Source organism: Sander vitreus, chromosome 23 (genome assembly GCF_031162955.1).
Source record: "Sander vitreus isolate 19-12246 chromosome 23, sanVit1, whole genome shotgun sequence".
Classification (NCBI taxonomy): domain Eukaryota; kingdom Metazoa; phylum Chordata; class Actinopteri; order Perciformes; family Percidae; genus Sander; species Sander vitreus.
In genome coordinates, this window is record NC_135877.1 from 7,350,697 (window position 1) to 7,368,212 (window position 17,516).

The 17,516-nt window shown below is 40.5% G+C and overlaps 1 protein-coding gene across 1 annotated transcript in view; it reads left to right on the forward strand.

Annotated features, from left to right (window-relative positions):
- Window positions 1-8,964: 8,964 nt before the first annotated feature.
- The window catches only part of sox5 (SRY-box transcription factor 5), a 237,569-nt gene continuing 229,017 nt past the window's right edge, over window positions 8,965-17,516 (forward strand). The window contains exons 1-2 of the mRNA XM_078242529.1: window positions 8,965-9,177; window positions 15,212-15,418. The gene's annotated coding sequence lies outside the window, so the exon portion shown is untranslated. The remainder of the gene's footprint in view (window positions 9,178-15,211; window positions 15,419-17,516) is intronic.

A 17,516-nucleotide genomic window follows, 5' to 3' on the forward strand; every position in this document is an offset into this window, starting at 1 on the left:
TATGGTTGCCTCTGAGCGCAGATAAAACAGTTAAACACAGTAATTGCCATTTACTCTCAGCTGTGCTCGCGTTCCCATGGGAGAGCACAGCACTCAGTGGGTAGGCCTACAACACACACACACACACACACACACACACACACACACACACACACACACACACACACACAACTATATACACATCTTATTTTACAGGATTTCATTTTCTACAGCACCGCTTCTGTCTTGGTTTTGTAAGGTTTGGTCCTGAACATGCGCTGCTGCACACCACTGCGTGTGCGTCCATAGTTGATGTCTTGCAACCATCATCAATATTACACTCTGCCCTGGGGCAGCTAAAGGTTTCTGGGTTACTTTACTCTTCACTCTCTTTCCCTCTCTCTTTTGTTCGTTGACATTTGCTGCATATAAAACACATCTCTAACTTAGAAAATCCTTGTGTGTGTGTGTGTGTGTGTGTGTGTGAGAGAGACAGAGAGAGAGAGAGAGAGGTGTGTTTCCTGCTGTATAAATTAAGAGCACATAACTTCTCCTCCAGGTCACTGAAACAACAGAGCCGTCACCCGCCTGCCAAGTATGAATGTGGGGTGCAAAGAGGGACATAAATGACCCATTGTGTGTGTGTGTGTGTGTGTGTGTGTGTGTGTGTGTGCGTGCGTGTGTGCGTGCGTGCGTGTGTGTGTGTGTGTGAGTGTGTGTTTGCCTTTTGCCCATGTCTCGAAATGTGTGTGTAAACGTGTAGTCTTTTACATGTGTCAATACAAACGTTTGTGTGCAGGGTATGTGTTTCTGCATGTGTTTGAGCATACAGTATGTATTTGTATAAATCATGTGTGTGTGTGTGTGTGTGTGTGTGTGTGTGTGTGTATGGTGGGCTTGACTAGGTTTCTCAGTGTGTGTGATTAGGTGATCACTGCTTTATTTTCCCTACAGAGAAATAAAGAGAGAATTTCCCCTGAAAAAACAACAGCGCACAAAGGGTCCTTTGACAAGGCAGTCTGTGTGTGTGTGTGTGTGTGTGTGTGTGTTTGGGCAGAGGGGGGTTGGCGGTGCTGGTCTTGGCCCCTCTGAACTCCCCTCAGCTGTGACCCACTGCTAGCGAGGCTTGACAATACCTTGCATGTGCGTGTAAAGACAACATTACTCAGACTGCCCTGGCAAGACACAACTATATTTTTATGCATTTTAGTGACACATTGATGTTTAGTGTGTCTGTGTTGTTAAGATATGATTTACTGTTTTTGATGCATTCCAGTTGAGCTCTCTGTTGTGCACACTTTCTCTCAGTGTTCCTACATTTCCCAGAATCCCCTTTAACAACCTCAAAGAACTTACCTAAGATTTTCAGAACTTCTTGAATTTCAGCTGTGAGTTTGTCATATGGTTTGAGAAGCCAATACAAAATAATGACAAATTGAGTGAAGGTAAGGCAAAACATGGCTTACCTGCCATAACCTTTTTGAGGCTGTTATTTAGAGGGACAAAGAAAAGCCAGCAAATGGTCAGATTAACTGCAAAGTAAATTGTAAAATGTAAATTACTGTTGAAAATGTTGTAAAGTGGACTTTTCTTTTGATATTTATACCTGCTCTGTCTAAGCATGTTATACATTTGCAGCACCTTAGAGGTATATACTCACAGTTTAAATTTCAGTATTAAAGCTGCACCAATTCATATATTTCATAATAAAAATGGATACAATTATAATGTGTGTAATGTAAATGGAGTTGCAACAAACTCACAGAGAATTATCAATTGACTGCAGTTTTCCTTCAGCTCTAGCTGAAGTGTTTTAGCATCTTAAAGCTCATTGTTTTGGTTTTACAGCTCACAACTCTACTGTTTCAGCTCATTCTCACTGCAGATGTGTGACTGATGCAGCAGGTAATTGTTTTCGCTGAAAAAACTCAAATTAAAGAAACCCTGTATATGACTCCAAATCAGTGGTTATGCAGCTTTTCTTCATTGGGAGACTATGTTTTGTCAAACAACTTAAATCTGTTGTCTGATTAGTTGGAGATGGTATGCTCTTCTTTGCTGAAACACCACCTGGACAATTACAGTAATGGGTACATTTATCTTGAATAATGGAGGCTTGAATGGATGACATTTCATTCTCATGTGACATACAGAAATGTTCTTTCTCTCTTTTCCGTCTCTTCTTTCATAATTTCTCTCTTTCTCTGTCTCTCTCTCTCTCTCTCTCTCTCTCTCTCTCACCTTGCTGTCAAGGTATAATGCCATGTTGTACCAAGTGTTAATATCATAGCTGTCATCACAAAATCCCACGTCTCCTGCCCCTCTCCACCCCCCTATATTCATCTATATCTCCTTTCACATCAAAGGTTACTGCACCTCCATCCCCCCCATCCCCCTTCGATAAAGACAACGATTAGTAAAAAGATAGGCAGACAGACTGACAAAAAGACAAATATATAGATAGATGCTTTCCATTTCCCCCTGGAGATCAACGCTGCACCACACACAGACAGGCACACAGGGGGATTATTTGGGAAAATTCCAGGGCATTTGTTCCAGAGTGGCACCACGGGCCTCTGAACACCGGCGATTCAGCTAATGTCACTGTGTGAAAGCATCAATCTATCAACAAAACCCTACTTTTTAGGTCAAAAGGCTTTCGGGAAAAAGGATTGCAGCAAAAGATGAAAAGAAAAACGACTCTACATTTTACCAGTGAGTGAGAGAAAGAAGCCACGAGTGAGACTAAAAAGAGAAAATTGTTACCATTACCTTGGAAAGGCAAAGAAAGTACAGAATAGAAAATTCTCCATGAGGAGGAATAATCAAGATGGATACCGCTGCTCCCTTGCATTATCAAAATTGATCGTGTTTATAATTTCACATGGGTAGACACAGAGAAATAAAGAGGTACGGAGGGGCCCATTGTTGGGCCGACACATATCAAACACTGTGATAGTGCAGTTAAGTGGCAATTTTGTTGGGTGCAAGCAGATAATTTGCAGCGTGATGCCATTCTGTACTTTTTTAGTGACTTTAGCTAAAGACAGGGACTCACGGACCTGATCACAATCACATAAACCCTCTTTTGTGTATGAGCGTATGTGTGTACAGCATTGTATGTTGCACTTGCCTGTTTCATCTTGATTCCATCCGAAGACAGGTTTACATACATGCAATTGGCCTCTTTCAAATTGAAAAACAGTCATTTCAATGCTGATTAGGTAACGGTTATATCTCATAACTGCATTGTGCTGTGATTGCACCTACAATTTATTTTTATTTAACAAAGAGAAGCATATCCATGAGCACCATGTTGCAGAGAAGGGACTAGAGATGACATCAACTGTAGAAACAAATGAACCCACGTACAAACACACACCTCTCTGCCCTCCAGAGGTACACTATCTGCAGCAGGAAGTCCCATGCAGACACTTCCTGTTGGTCCCAGGAACAATGGCTATTGTCGCAGTCCGCACCACTCTGATACGGCGTGACCTCACCTCTGAGTTTCAGCGGACAATAAATCCTCCACCTTTAAATGGAACCAGCGATGATAGATTAACAAGGTGACGGCGCCAAAAACAGAAAAAAACAACAACAGGGTTAAAAATGGTGAAATGCGTGAGATTGAGGCAAGAAATGCGAACAGGATGAATTGGTGGGTCTGGTTGGTTGTTCTCACATTCTATTTTATGATGTTTTTTTCTAAAATCTTTTAATTGTTCACGTTGTTTCCAATTTAGCAGCGAACTCCTGGCGCCAAGCTCCTGCACAGACGAGGCAGAAAGACAACAGTAGTCTCTCAAACTCTCGGATAATTGACTGAGATGTTTCACATAACTCACATATCTAACAAGAGCTTCAGAAGTATCTGCTCTAGCTGCTCCACATTCCTGCCTTAAAAAAATGAAAGGTCCACACAGTTTCACACTGATAACAGACACTATGCTACTGTACAATTCACTGGTTTATTTAAACAGACTTTTAGCAGACAGACAAGACATGATGATGATGATGATGATGATGATGATGATGAAACTTGGTCGATGTGTTAGTAGACTGTGACAGTGACTATACTTTGTGAAGCATCTAGCAGACAAACTTTGCAACTTTGCACTTTCCATGTTCTTTTTTTATATTGCCTGTTATAATGTTACCTCAATGAGTTTAAATATATTAAGTATATAAGTCTAGACCTGAAAGGTGGCTGGGAAAAGTTTGTACTGCAGACTGTGCTCAGCTCGGATCAGAGCAGCCCAGTATCTCTAGGAATTATGTTTATATTGGATTATCTGCAGAGTAAAATGTATGTCCAATGCTAATGTTCAGAAGTTTGCGTGTAGCTAGTCTGAATTTATGCTTGACAGTTTGGGCCCTGTCAACAAATTAATATTGGCTTTTTCTAACTGTAATTATGATCCATATGTTTTTTAGTTGCTTAACCTTAATAATACCTGCAAAAACTTTTTTTGGTGGCAACAGAAACGACCTGTAACAGATGATCAACTTTTGATGTAAATGTATGTGGCAAACTTGTTAGCAAACAACTGCCTTTTTACACATTCAGCATATAGGGAGCGACATTAGCATTCATTTAGAGTTGTTTCAGTGAGGTAGGAAGGGCTATGGGCGATCTCTTTCACATACACACATCACATGATCCATCATATTGTGAATATATTATTTATTAAAGCTGCAGTCTTTTACTAATCTTAATCTTAAACATACTGCAGTAGCCATATTAAATGCCTAAATTATAAAAATGTTGGCAATGAAGGTAATGTGGTGCTTTAGGAATCGTTCAACATTAACATTGTGTCTGTCAATGGGCTCGGCATGGATTATTTCAGTTGCAATTGATTACAAAGGGACACTTCCTATGTCTGTTTCTGATTCTTTATTGGCCTCTAAGATCAATTTAGAACTTGGGAAAACATGTAAATGGATACTGGAGATTTCAACAGGTAAAATGCCTTGTTCCATCAGCATCTCAGCTATATTGTAGTAGGTCAAAATGTTAGAAGTAAGAGCAAATGTGGAAGTAGTCAGAATGGCATTGGATAACTGTGGGCCTAACAATGGGAATCATGGGTCAAAGTTTGTCATTTACATGTGTCTCAATAAGACACTGGAGAGTAGCTGAAACCAGCTGGTGTTTCCCAGAGACAAACTGCAGTTTTTAGGAATATGATCGTGATGAAGTGAGTTCATATGGAGCTTGCATACATGCAGCCTCACTGAAGAAATGAACCAGACATAACACATTCACTCCCCCAGACAATCCAGGGATTCCAACTTCTGTGCTGCGGCATGAAATAGATAGAAAAAAAACCCCTAGATAACATATTGAGAGAGAGACAGAGAGAAAGAAAGAGCATTGTGTTCATTAATCAGCTGATGACACAGCTCCAGTGGCCTTTGTAGAGTGGGAAATAATGGAACTCAACCAAGCTCCCTTACCTTATGTTTAGCATGATCCTCGAGGGTGTTAGGAAAGGGTTCCAACATTCGACAGTGCTTTATTTCTCTGTGACACTGCGCGTGGTTGTTTGTGTGTGTGTGTGTGTGTGTGTGTGTGTGTGTGTGTGTGTGTGTGTGTGTGTGTGTTGCAGCATCCCTTCGTCCCCATCTGTACAGAGCAGCTGCCGTCAGGATGCTTCTGGGGATTAAACGCCTCTCTCATACACAATCTGCCTTCCCCCCCACCACCCATCCACATCTTCTTCACCTTTCCACCGCCATCCATTTCTCCCTTTCATTCTCTCTCTATCTCCCTATTTCATGATTTCATTTTACCGCCAGTGCTGACTCCGTCGTTTGTCTCCATCTTTATATTTTCTAAAGTGACAATCCACATTTGTAGTGTGTACAAGGTATTTATTTGAATGTAAAGTCTTATCAACTGTTACATGGGCTGCATTTACTGTACTGTGGACCATGTGGACCATGTTAGCCCTATATACTTACTAAATGATTGGTGCATTAAAGCTGAACTAATTCATGTTTTTATATAAACGATGGGTCACATGACTATGAGTAATGTGAAAGGTGTTCCTGTTTTTCAGCTCATTGTCTTGGTTTTGCTTGCCGCAACTACTGTTTCGATTCTCCGCTCTGGCGCTCTCAACGACCCTGTTTCCAGACGCAGCAGGAAGCAAGAAAGCTCTGCTAAACCCACTGTACACTACCTGCCCTGCAGCAAATGGTAGACAGATAAAGTTAGCGACTAGCTAGTGGGGCATTTAGCAGCTAAAGAGCCAGATATTTTCCTCAGGAGTTGGTGGAGAACAAAACAGAATTAAAAGAGGAGTGCACATCGTGGCTAACATTTATTGGTTGGACTCAAAATGATTCTTATGTTTCTCCATGTCCGCTAGATTTTGACTTAACACAGTGATAATATGTCAATGTTGTGTTTACAGCATGTTACACTGCCCCCAAGTGGCCAAAAACAATTAATGCTGCTTTAAAGTTTTAACCTGCCATGTCTACTTGTGTAATCTGCTTTGCATAGTCTTTACCATCCGGAGAATGTCCTTCCTTTATGTATGAATAGACAGAGAACAGACAAAGAATATACTAATTAGCACTTTATCAAATATTAATCCAGAATCCATGCTTTTAAAAGAATACTTTCAAATCCCATGAGTTTAGCTTCCAACAACATTAAGCAAGTTGAGAACTGAACATTTTACAAATGTCTGTACTTAATACATTCTAATATTCAAGGTTTCTTTTCAGATAACATATTTGCTATTTAGCCATATGGCTCTTTAAAAGAAAAAGATAACAGATGTTTTGAGAGAGCTGAATGGTGCAGCAAAGCTATTTTACAAACTTGGAAAAGGCTATGAGAACCCAACTCTACATCTGAAACAGAATTATAACATGTGTTACATCTTTATGGACTCAGTAACAGTGTGTTTGGCCAAACTGTTCACTCACATGCAGTCTCTGGATCCAACAGTATGTTGCTTTTTAATTGTGTCCAAAGCTCCTCATGTACGAAAGATTAAATAAAATGAGAATAAATGCACTTCATGTGAAGATTTGAAAGGTTTAGCATGTGGACAGGGTCTGTTTTTCTACGTGTTAAAACATAATGTTTGTGAGCGAAACTCTGCGTGACAGGAAAAGAAGTAAATAGTGTGCATGTGTGGTGTCTGTGTGTGTGTGTGTGTGTGTGTGTGTGTGTGTGTGTGTGTGTGTGTGTGTGTGTGTGTGTGTGTGTGTGTGAGCATGGCTCGAGGGGTGAGTGAGTTTTATCCTACTGTCAGAGAGAATGTGTCAGATTTCGACTCCTTTGTTCCTTGTCGCCGAGCCTTGTCGTTACGTGTGTGTGTGTGTGTGTGTTTGCCTGCCATCCCTGTCGGCTTTAGTTATTAGTCACTGGCTCTGTCAAGAGGCGCCTTTTTTTCCCCTCCAAATAGTTTTGAAGTCATAAATCCATAAGCAGACAGATGTAAGCTGGCGACCAAATACCAGATATATATTAGGCATTCCCCTGGATCCAGCAAGCTGCTTGATGGGACATAAATGCAATCATATCCTTTCTCCCAAATCCCTCAGAGCTTTCACATTCTCCCTTCACCACTGCTCATAGACTATTAAGATACAGATGCTCTTGCTGTATACACTACACTAAGTCGGTTGAGATAATTCTCATGTATACCACGTGTCCCCTTAAATTTGGATTGACTGCATCTTCTCTGAAGTGCTGATAAGACATTTGAGTGGAATCTAGCGAGCATTGTGGTCCAAAGCGTTGTGTGGGCTGCAGCGCTGGAAAAAAAATCTGAACAAAAGAGACAAACTGAGTGAGCTCATTTCCAAATAGGATATTCAGAGAAGCATGATACAATCAAAATGAAAACTGGTGATATTTTTTGATATTTTATTTATTTTGTGTTGGAGGTAGTAATCTGTCAGTGTGTGAGAATGGAAACGAGATAGGTTACATCCTGTCTGTCACGTAGAATGGAAACCCTTTGAAATCATTATACTCCTATTACTGTAATTGAGTTTGAGAATAATACCAAATGCTTTAATAATACCAGATTATGAATTAATTATGATATGCTGTAATAATGCTGGCCAGATGCTGCCGTTTTGTCTGGCCGGCAAATTAATCTAATCCAAACTGGACATCTGACAATGAAGGGTTTCATAACCCCCAAATGACTTTGAACAGGTTTTTAGGTTGTATTAATTTGCAGAAATGCTAATTAAACCCCACAGGATATCAAAGCTGGCTGCAGCATGATGATTTGCAGGTGGACAAATATCCCAAATTGCAAAAGTCTGGTTATTTCTATGCTTTTGTAACTCTATCACATCTTAGACGTTTACTATTTGTATTTGTTATTTGTACCAATTTCCCCTCAAAAGTGAAGTAGATTTAAAATAACCATTTATCCTGTATGATATGAATAACAGTGTGGTTAAAGCTTCAAATATTACCTTGTTTTTTGTTTAGCATAATCATCATTATAATTATTCTGTTATTTTATCTTAACATACATACGACGGCACTTGTAACGTGTGATGGCATTGTCGCTATTTTTCGACATTTTATTGACTAAATTAAATCAATAGCAGCTGGTATAGAACATAAAACCAAAATAATAATACAAGTTACACAAATAGAATAAGTGTATTTTTGCTCATTCCAAAACAGAAGTTTGACAAAGAGATGTATTTAAGACTATACAAAATGCAAGTTTTGGGATGTACTTTAAAACAAAGGAAGCTTATAGTGTATGCAATAAGGATGAAGGAAATATGCAAACAACAAAAAGCTTGAAAATAATAATGGGAGTTTAGTTCCACTGTGTCACTGCTGCCTAGTGTCTGCTTTCAGGCACACAGAGGTGGTTTTGGAACAGGAAGCACTGCCTTGACCCTTGCTTCCTCCATTGCGTCTTGTTTATGTTCCAACGACTTCCTGCATTTCTCTGTCATTTCTCAGGATTGGAATAGCCCAGGCCGGCGGATGGATATATCATGATATATTTGTCTAGCAGAGCGTATACGTGTAGAAATAGCAGTGTAAGCTGAGGGGAAAGCTACTTCCTAATAACTGCAGGTTGCTGTGTTGTGAGTGTAATGTTAGTTTCCAGTCACTAGAGGGTGGTTAAACCTGAGCTATGTGAGCGAGGTTCATCTGTGGAGATTCAGTACAGGACATGACAGGAGGTAAGACTACTGACACGGCTCACCAAATGATCTCTCATGTGTGAAATATACTTGGCATTTAAGCTTAAAATTGGATTCATATACACATGGAAATACATTTGAATTGTTATTAATAATTGTATCACCCGTGTTATATTCTTTGCAATTTTCTCTACTTCTCAAGTAGTCAGATGTTTTTGTTTACCCTGTTCAGCTTTGTTGTCCTTGTTTTTCAGCCGTATGTCTATTTCTGTGCATGTGCTTTGAGAGCAACAAAAAGCCGGAGTGAAATTCCTTGCGTATGTGTTGTATGTGCATAAAAGCTGATTCTGATTCGGAAGTTTGACGACTGCATCATCAAACATTGTATTAATCAAATAACCTACTTGTTTATATGCTCTCTCCTTGACATCCTGCCTTCATGTAACAGCAGAGGGTATGAAGCACAGTCTATATGAATAAACAACTTTACCATCTTAACGAGTTCATTAATAGACCTTCTGTATTGATGTCATTCTTGAAACCAGAGATTGAGTACTGCATATCTGCAGCTGTTCAATAAGGTCTGAAGACACTGACAGACAAATATGCAAGTGCAACTTCAGTGGAGACATTAATAGGCTTTTGAGATGGATGTTTTTGCAATCAACTGATTGACTTCAGTTGCTGCAGCTATTAGCCAACACACAGGACTGACCTGTGTCACCTAGTGTCATTGGTTTGATCATGGGTGCCCTCAATCGTGTCTTGATAAAGAAAAAGCAGGGGGGCACTGTTCCAGGTGGGTTGGGGGAGGACCCTGCCTTGTCGCCCCAGCAGGGTGTCATTTGGCCCGGCTCTTAAGCTTCCGGCCCCAGGAGTCTGCCGCAGGCTGCCAAATCCTGGGAAGGTAGCTGTACTACAAGCTACCTAAAAGTAATACATGACGTTCAGTGTGTGTGTGTGTGTGTGTGTGTGTGTGTGTGTGTGTGTGTGTGTGTGTGTGTGTGTTTGTGTGTGTGTGCATTTTGTTCTTGTTAATGATATCAAAGACAGGCTGCAAAGCTATTATTAGGCCAGAGAAAATTATGATATAACCCATAACATGGACCCATAACCCATCCATGGAAATGGCTGAGAGGTCAGAGACAGCTTTGTGCTGCGAGAAAGGAGAGGACATTTGCATAAGAGCTTTCTCAGATCGAGCATTAAAAGTTATGCTCATATTATGGCCAAGGCTTCCATCCCTGCCTCCAACACACACACACACACACACACACACACACACACACACACACACACACACACACACACACACACACACACACACACACACACACACACACACACACAGCAACATCCATGATTCTAGAAGGAGAAAGAGTGAGAGAAGGAGAGAGGGCTGCACATGATCTTGATTTGGAGCAGCTTTAAACTAATTAGGGCATTTCTGATGCCCAGTTTTGAAGTAAAAAGACCAACACTGATTTTGGAAACATTCCCAAACAAACCCATACACGGAACCTCTTACAACTAAACTGCCTTGTGAAAAAAACAGATTAGTATGTCATATTAGCATGAAAAGATCTAGGTCTTTTTTGTACAATTAGACAAAGAGACAGGGCCGTAGTCAGGATTTTAAAAATACTAAGGTCATGAGTTCAAGTCAACCAAAGACACCTCCTCCTCCTGTTAAGACCCCCAAAAGAAAGTCTCCTTTAAATCAAGTTTTTTTCAGATTTTATTAATTCTTCTAGATGGTCTATTTAATTATGCATAAAACACCAGGTGAGCTACCAGCACCAGAGTTAAGTTCTTTTAAACTCAACACAGCTAACTAAACTCTGTCACTATTTTCTCTATGATTAGAACCAGATAACATAGAAGTTTATTAGAAAATAACCGACCCGTAATATAACGCTTTACCATTCTATTTCCAAACTTGACGCTTTCAGTGAGTCTCAAAAAGTACTGGAATCAGCCTAAAAAGAATATCAAGTTTTTAACTGTAGAACTTAAATTCTCAAGAAAATGTCACTCCCCTTCTCTCTCCCCTTTCATGTCTTCTGCCATCTGTCCTGTGGAATTTAACCCCTAAAATGCCCAAAAAAATGAGGACATGACCTCAGTGTCGTCAGTGGGAACTGTTGCCCTGCACAGAGACCAATAACTCAGCTCTTCTTCAGATAAATGTCAGGTGTTTTTTGTTAAATTGCAATAACTATGGTATATATTTTTCAGTTTGGATTTCATTGCTCAGGCATTAAAAGCTCAGGCATTAAAATTACTTATGCATGTGTAATTTTATAAAAAAAACCCACCAAAGTGCATGGCCTTTGCAAAGAGTCAAACAGCAGAGTGAAGAACAAGTGACTACATACCTTTACCTATGCTGAGAATATTGCAATCTGATGGCCACTAAAGCCATCTAATCACAAAACAGAAGATAAATACATACCTTAAGATGAGGAAGAAGTGAAATAAAACCATATGGATGATAATATGTCAACATTGCCTGATAGACCTTCAAAATATACAAAATGATTGATACTGTGACTGAAATGTGGGATGCCTTAAAACTTTGCTAAATAAACTATTTGAATGAACCTAAATAACAAGACATGGACTCAAGGAGGGACATAGGAAAATGAGTTACAATTACAGGAAAGAAATGACCTAATTGCGATCTAAATAAACCAGTTGGTACAGTGGGACATTTTTTTTTATTTCCCCTGCCTTCTCTTTCCAGAGCAGCTCTGGACATGATACTCCAGATTCTTGTGGCTGAATTGAATTGAACTTTGGGGTGAAACATTTTAGAGCTGATGACAAAAAAAATCAAACAGGACTTTCAGAAGTTAGAACTCATACACTAACGCACAAGTCGAAGAGAGAGAGAGAGAGAGAGAGAGAGAGAGAGACAGAGAGAGAGACAGAGAGTGAGGCTGCTCCCTGAGCTACATAGCTGCTAAACGCTGAGGAGAGGAGAGTGAATTTGGAGTGACATCCCAGTTATTGCTCATGACATTTGTGCATCGTCCAGGCGCATATGCGCAGTAAAAGCCGCACCTAGGGGAGGTTGTGTATGTGTGTCTGTGTGTGCGTGCGCTGATGAGCTAAGCCCAGCTGAGGACAGACAGTGAAGGAATAATAAAGTGTGTCAAACCTGACCTATGTGGTCACTCTATTCAGACATTCCCTCGCTTGACCACTTTAACCTCCTCTCCATCACACACACACACACACACACACACACACACACACACACACACACACACACACACACACACACACACACAAACACAAATACAAAGCCTCTTAGGTGAGTTTAGAATGATGAGACGGCAGTGAGTTTCTTTGTTTTCTGCAGCTTTAACTACAGTAACTATTGAACTGTGAAAGTGAATTGGACAGGGATCAACCATATAATATAGTTTTGACAGCCTTTGAAGCGCATCCGCACTTCCCCCACGCTTTTGCTGATTGCCCCTGAGCCCTTTTTCTCCTCTGCACAGCCATACTGTGGCATTTACAAGGTACAGTGGGCAGCAAAACGCACATTAGAAACAAGTAAGCATAGAGAGAGAGAGAGAGAGAGAGAGAGAGAGAGAGAGAGGGGTACAGTGAGTCTTGTGAAACAGTGATGTGGCAATAAATAAGAAGCTTGGTTAACAATGATCTGTAGCTGGTGAGCATCATAAATCAGCTTTAGTGCTCTGTCTAAAAGTCTCTGGAACTCACAAATAAGTAGGGTGAGCACTCACAAATTTTCTCTTTGGGTTTTTCTTTTCATTAAATCAACAGCTACAGGCTACTGGCTCAGCTGTGTGAACACACACTGTGGAGGGCAGACCAAAAACATTCCTGTTTTTTAGTAGACTGTTGCTATTGATTTAACAAAAATGAAAGACAGAATTTTTGAAAGTGGATCTTTGCTGCTGGCTGGCAGTAGGCCTACCCTTAAATACTTCAAGAGACTTCATATAAGGGCAATGAAATTGCCTTATTTTACCTCTGGAGGGACGAAAAGATGTCCAACATATCAGTCCAAAATCTTCCAAGGCTGTTCAATCTGGTTGAGTTGTCACAGTAGTGACTATGAAGGCCTCACATCATTTTCACACTCATCTAACCAGTATTTGAGCTGTGCCGGTAGTTAGATTTCTGTCTGAGTATACTGTAATTTATTACTCAATATACAACAATACCATTATGAATATAGCTGCTCATGGTGTAGTTATTCTAAATGCCAGGCAAAATGGGTCCTGCTCAAACCATAGACTGTAAATTCAACTGTAATTCAGTTAGAAAGCTCCAGGTTTCTTCCATCCCAGTAACTTGTTGTGGCTTTTACAAATAGGCTACACCTGCATTTGTTATATTTCTCCACTCATTTATTCAGGCCTTCTGTAGTTTACTGAATGTCCAGGCACATGACAAACAAAGTAACTAACTGTAAATCGAACTATATGTGTCTTTATCATCGCTAAATAGATGAAGTAAAAAATCGTATCAAATTTCTACGCAGGCCTTTTTGTTTTAATGACGTGCAGCGCAAGGGCAGCAAATGAGTAAGCTAGGAGGAGAGAGCGGTAGCCTATATTTGTCTATGGCAGTAGCAAGGGCTCTGGTAGCCTACAGACCAATGGCCTTCTAATATGTGCGTTAAAATAGTACGTCAGTCTTCCTCTTCGTGAGCTTGACAGGAAGAGAAAGCTAGCGTTGCTAACTGTTCACAGAGGGGTGAGTGTTTCATACTGTAAGATAAAAAGCGGTAGATGTGTGTGTCCAACACTAACCGGCTTAACTGTAGCTAGTTGAGTTAAAAGCACTATTTTTGCACCCCTCCCCCCCAAAAAAAATAAAAAATAAAAAATCAGGTTACTATTAACTAAAAGTACAAGCTGCAGCCGAACCAAGTTGACCACCAATAGCTAGCAGAAGTGTAAACCTTGCTTGTTGCTGAAAGATATGAGAAATTAGCAAAACTATCTATGCTAGCTACTGTGTGTTAAAGTAGCATGCATGGATTTTATTGGCCATGTAGTGGCAGTGGAACGAGCTGTAAACAACGTTAATATATACGTTGAATGTGTTAGCAAACAGCCTTTTTACACATCCTTTTTTTCTGGCGACCTGTAAGTCCAATATTTACTCTCATTTTTGTCTCCACCAACCGCTATTTAGCTGCTAAATGCTCCTCTATGTTCCAGTGCCAGCTAGAGCTAACTGTTTTTGTCTGCTGTTTGCTGCTGGGCAGGTAAGTACATAGAGTTGAACAGAGCTTTTTACAATAGTGTTAAAGTTGGGGTTGTACAACCAAAACAAGGAACTGAAAGACGCAAAAATGCTCTGTAGAGGTGAGAAGTCCTGCAGACTCGGGTGATATTTCTCTATGGGTTAGTCACTACAAGTAACCACTTTTCACATTACACATGGTCATTTCATCATTTGTTAATATACGAATTTGGTTAGTGCTAATATAGGACCACCAGGTAAAATAAAAAAAAAAATAGCTGGCTCGTTTGCTAACCTAGCCCCTTAATCGAGCCTGGCACTTTGGCCAGCAGAAACTTGGCTTGCTCAAGCAAGTATGTTAAATGAATAATGAAGCTTCGTGTAGAGTTGACATGCATAACAACTGATACTGACACATTAAAAGTTATTCATCTTGACAGGCTGCATCTTGCTTTAGGGCACATTCGCCCACTATGCTTTCAATCCTGTTTGCAATATTAGATCTGCCCAATATGGCTGCACAACTACACTGCCGGTGGGACCACTCCAGACTGTAATTGTTAATTCTTGGGATGCTAATGAATTCCCATTATTATGATGCACATAAAGAAAACATATTCAATTTGTGTTATGTGGTAGAAGTTGACAGCTGTTTTGGAGAGTTTGGAGATGCTTGCTGGCCTGCTGTACTGTTGGTGACTGTTTTACCTCAGTGGTAGTGCCTGTTCTAGAGAGGAAACAAATTCACATCTCCTCCCCTTGGTGCCTCAGCCTTGTATAATTTGCCCAAACCTTGGTGTGTGTGTCTTTTTTGTGTGTGTGTGTGTGTGATGTGAAGTGAAGTGAAGAGAGAGAGCAGGAAAGAGGTGGAGTGGCGAGAGAGAGACAGAGAAGTGACACAAATCAATGTGAGCACCCAAACCACCATCACCAGTAGCAGCCGCCGCAGCCTCCCCGACCTCCATCACCTCTCTGCCTTTACCAGGGAAAGACGGGTAGAGACAGAGTCACAGAAAAGACAGTGTCCTCAACAACGCAGCATCCGGTAAGTCATAACAGAGAGAGAAATACCTCCCACCATACACAAGTTGTGGAAGCGATGGCAACAAGGGTGCGTTGGCAGTGTTACTCGCCTCTCCAAGGCGCAGAGCGCACAGAGCAGGGCAGACAGTCGTGGCTGAGCTCCTTTTTTTTTTTTTGCATTTCCCATGCACCAGCTCCTCTCTGCTGCCTCTGTCATAGCCGCTGCTGCAGAAAAGAGAAAATGACCCTCGGAACAGGACAGCGAGAGAGCCGCTGCCGTTCCTCCTCCATCCATATGTTTTAAAGCCTGCTGAGGATTAGGGATTGGTTTGAGGGAGGCTTTTTTCCGCCAATCACCGCGCTGTCTACCGGAAAGCAAGAGAGAGCTGGTGGATGAGTAGAGGAGAGAGAGCGACAGATAGAGAGAGGTAGTTCTCTGTGAGACGTGTCATGAATGTTGCTTTGATTTTTGTGTAGGAACTTAGTTTGTCTTGACATCTTGACTAGAATTTAAAATTAGGTTCTGAAATTTGAATGAGGATTATTCAAACATGCATTTGTTAAGAATGTACTACATATGGGTCTTTTAGTGTTGAAGATGTTCAGTAGGTTTGTGCACTTTACATTACTGCCAGTGATATTTTCTTGAGGTTGATTTCTCATCTTCCAGCAAGCCACTGGTTTCTATTCCTTTACGCTATGAAAAACAACTAGTTTAGTTGTTTTGGTTTTGCTCTCATATTGGTCTTAACTGTGTGTCCAGTACAAAATGAATTTCTTGACAATCCTTGAATCTGGCTTTTATTGTACCATCACCGCAAGTGTGCTTTGTTTAGCTGTGAAAAAAAGGATACAGTACTCTCACAGAATGACTGCTGGCAGGGCTGTGTGATTGTTCATGGACTTACGCCAGTTTTTAGAATTGCACTGAACCAGTTGTGCCTGTTATTTAGTATTATACATGATTGTTTGTAGAAGGTGTAGTCAGTGTAGGTAAATGGTTAACATCATTGTCTGTTGAACTATCAAACGGGCTGACGCCCTGTCAAATAGTTGTTATGCTAGCAGCATGGCTCTAGGGATGGCCTAGTCAGTCAGTGACACTCTTATTCAATGACTCTTATAAACTAATAAAAAGCTAAACAAACTAACATCAGAGTCATAGTGTTCCAATATAGCAAATATGTGTATATCTTCATATTAACCTACAATGCAGGATACACATTTGAGAAAAAGTTTAATATTTTCTTCCAATATGTTGTCTCCCTCCTAATTGTGTATGTGTGTCAAACTCTCCTGCCGTTTCCTTTCTAACAAGCCTTACATGTCTCGGCGTCCTGCCAGCTAATGTCTGCCTTTATGGCTTGAGTACTGTGTATGTGTCTGTGTGTGTTGACTTTACCACGGGAACTTCCCCGAGCAGTGTGTCTTGTTCATTAACAGTTTAGAGAAAATCTTTGCTCTCCTTGTTCATTGACAATTTGAGGATTTGGGTAAGCCTGGTGCTGTAGAAATCAAAGCTGTTAAAGTCTGAAGAGACTTCACTGTAAAACTGCCCTGTTGGTGCAGGAACTCTGCTCCTGTGTGATCCACCTTTTCACTGCTAAAACAAACTACTGGACCATTTGTTTTATTGAGCAGGGTTGTCTTAGACCATTAGCAAGGGCTGAACTGACCTACATACCATAATTGAGGTAAAGACATTTGTCTCCTTTAGAGAGATCTAACTTTGATTTATACAGTACATGACAAATGGGAAAGATCAAGCTACTTGACTTAGAATTGACATATTGCACCCATAGCTATGGATTTTATTATAAGCTATGGATTTTATTATAAGCCCTATTCTTTTCTCTGCTATTCTATATTCAGTTTCCTAGACTTTCCCCTATTTGAAGAGCCAATTGTAGTCCTTGCTGAATCATACTGTAATTGTATTACATGTGAAGTGTGTCTGTTATTTACAGTCATACAGTATCAGTTGCCAAGCAGCGGTGGATATTTTTATCGGGCTGTAGCATCAGGGATCGGTTTCCGCTCCGTTTTAGACGGATGAAAACATGTAGTGTACACACAGAAATACACACACAAACACTCTGTGCTTGGCCGTGTTTGTAGTG